Source organism: Octodon degus, unplaced genomic scaffold, assembly GCF_000260255.1.
Source record: "Octodon degus isolate 3935 unplaced genomic scaffold, OctDeg1.0 scaffold00014, whole genome shotgun sequence".
Lineage (NCBI taxonomy): Eukaryota > Metazoa > Chordata > Mammalia > Rodentia > Octodontidae > Octodon > Octodon degus.
This window is the reverse complement of record NW_004524590.1, coordinates 25,215,070-25,218,288: the sequence shown is the minus strand read 5'-3', so window position 1 is coordinate 25,218,288 and position 3,219 is coordinate 25,215,070.

The window sequence follows — 3,219 nt, the reverse complement described above, 5'->3', positions numbered from 1 at the left end:
TTAGAAATTAATCATTAAAGAATTCTTGGGTCTTTTTTATTTAGAAAACAGAAACAAATTTAAAATTTATCACTGGGATACTGAAGTTATTTATCATTCTAATGTAAAAATTACAGACTTTAGGTAGCTGTTCACAAATTCTGTCTGAATACTGTGAATATTCTCATTTCCAAAATGAATTTTTTAAAGAAAAATGACTTTCTAGTATCTATCATCACTGCTCCTGTTCCAGTTACTTCTTTGGAAATAAATTATCAGTTATGAAACCACTGGATCCCAACTCATCCTCTGTAAACCATGGCTCTAGTGATTATTTTACCCATGTCTTCTCTTCCTTTCATACACCAGAAAGTTATGTTCATTTGCATTTCCATGAACGCTTTGGCCCAGTACTTCACATATTGTATGACACCTGCACCATGCTGCTCATTTCTGCTCGGTCTCAACTTAGATCTATCACTCTCCTAGGATGGCTAGCGGGGCCTTCCACAATCACGGCTGACCAGGTGTTCTTTCTTTATCTATACCCCATCAACTACCAGTGTAATAACTGCACTTTCCTAAAGAAACCCAACTTCTTAAAGGTCATGAGCTACTTCTTTCTTCATCACCATAAACAGTTCACCACAGTGCTAGGCACTCCATTTAGTGTACTGATGCTTACAATTAAACAGATCATGACTATTTTTCATTTATTCTTGTCCTTACGATCTGGGAACATCTCAATGTTTTTGTCTACTAATTCAAATGTTTGCTGTATTATTTTTTGTATTTCTCAAATGTAATGCACCTAATTTAACTACTCTTTCAATTATGTTAATTTTACTTTTCATCTTTGCCTGTACAATTTTATAATTATCTTCATAATTTTTAGCATTTTAAAAAGAAAAACTTTGAGGGCTGGCCAAATAGCTCAGTGGATTAAAGCACCCCTTTTGGCAGACGCAGGGCCAGGAGTTCAATCCCCAGGCCTGCCACGCTGGCCCTGCCCCTGGGCGTGCTGAGGAGGTGATTCAGACTGGGCGTGGTGGCACGCATCTATAATCCCAGCACTTGGGAGGCTGTAAACAGGAGGATTGCTATGACTCCAATCTACAAAGTGAGACCATATATACCCTGTCCCAAATTAAAAAAAAAAAAAAAAAAAGTATTAACTTTGAACTTGGGCATGGTGATACATATTGTACACCAGCTCTTAGGAGGCTAAGGGAGGACTGGCAGGGGTTTGAGGCTAGCCTGAACTATATAGCAAACATACTTTATGTTCTAAAAGTCTTTTGGTTATGACAGAGAATTTATTTTTAGAGCAAAGAAAGAATCAGAACCTGCAGGGCATTGACTGCTTTGTGCTGTAATTATTCATATATACCATAGTTTTCCTCTTGGCTTGTATCAATTTAGTCCTAGTTTAATTCAGGAAAAGGTAAGATTAAATAATAGAGAAATTATTTGGCTATTATGTCAGAGATCAGGGTAAGATTACACCCACCTTAGAACAGTAGTGTGGGCTGGTTAACAGAGAGGACAGGGGAAACGAAAGGGGAAGCACAACAGGAGTGTCCTGTGTTTTTTGTCACTATCTACTGCAGATGTGTGCAGACCTTCCAGAGAAATCCAAAGGAGACAGGAGAAGAATAGAGAGAAGGGGAGAGGAGGGATTTGTACTAACAGGTTTCTATTTAAAAGGTGAGAAAAACAAGTGTCACTCTTGGCCATCTGTCTTAGAAACAAATTACTCAGCTATAAATGGAGGAAACATAACCCAAAGTTCTAAAGCAAGGTATTGAGGCTAGCTGTTTCACAGCAGGACAGAAAAGTTTAGAGTTTAGTGAAGGTTAGAGTGTGACCTATCATTTGTCTATTTTACTATACTTACATAGATAATTTTCCAAGTTTCACAACAGCTTTTACATATTCTTTTAAAAATAATGTGTATAAGTGTACTGTTATATATGAATGGTTTTTGTTTGTTTTGTTTTGGTTTTTTTACAGTGTCTTTCCTACTTGCACCCTGGTTATAACTTTTAAGCAGGAACTGTGTAACTATTACTAAACTGGTTAATGAATACTTTATCCCAAATCTACTTTTTGATAGCAGCAAAGGGTTCAGTTGTCTGATGTAACTAAAATTGCTAGGAAACGGAACAAGTTATCTTTAAGTGTCAGAATAATGCATAATACTATAATAAGTCATTCAATATGGATATGCAAATTATAAATATGCAGAATATCTTACAAGAGGTTTTAGTGGTTCCAAAACAATACAGAAAAGATATTTACTATGCATAATTTAAATTTTCTTATCAAATATATCTCTCTTTTGCAAGGCAACACTAGTTTAAAATGAAAAGATTTTACATTTTTTAAATAAACACAAAGCCAGTCAATTAGTTCTGAATAAGTAGTAACAACTTTATTTTAACTCACTGTGCTGAAATGCAAAATATTTTCAGCAACAAGATACAAATAGCATGTATCTCATTATTAACATCAACTGATTAAAAATGAGGCTGAAAAGTTCAGTAATCTTGTATACAGTTGAATCCTGAAAGTCAACTTTCCTCAGAATATTTAAATAATTTTAGCATACTTTTATTTTCAAAAACGGGACTCAAATTGTATCTCCATTTTTAAAAATGCAAAAATCAAATGATTTACAGTATATAATGATAAACTCTAATAACAGAAAAAGATTTAAATATAAGAATTCCTTTTCAAACATAAAGTTCACACACTACAAACAGAAGACACTGTGTGATTTCATTCCTAGTGAAAAAGTCTTGCATATGGTAGGCACTCAATATTTGTTCAACTGGACCTAAAATTTGTATCATTCCATGAACACTTAAATAAAGTAGAGCATTTCACAACCTATATAAAAAAAGGTTTGCAAAATACCCTTATGTGTGCTGAAAGTGCTGTCTTTATAATCTGAGGACACTAAAACAAACCCATTCACCCCTTTTGCAAGAATATACTGACTATTTTATCCATCATAAAGCATGCGTATCCAGTCAGACTAGTTCACCTCTGTGTACATGGCTATGAGCAAAGCGTGCTAAATTACACTTTCCAAAACTTAATTTACCAAAGCCCCTGCTGCATTTTGGAAACAATGGGTGGTATTTATGATCCAGAGTATTTTTGTTGTCTGTACTTTGGCAGTGCTGCAGACTGAACCCAGAGCCTCATGCATGCTGGAACTATACCCTTAGCCCT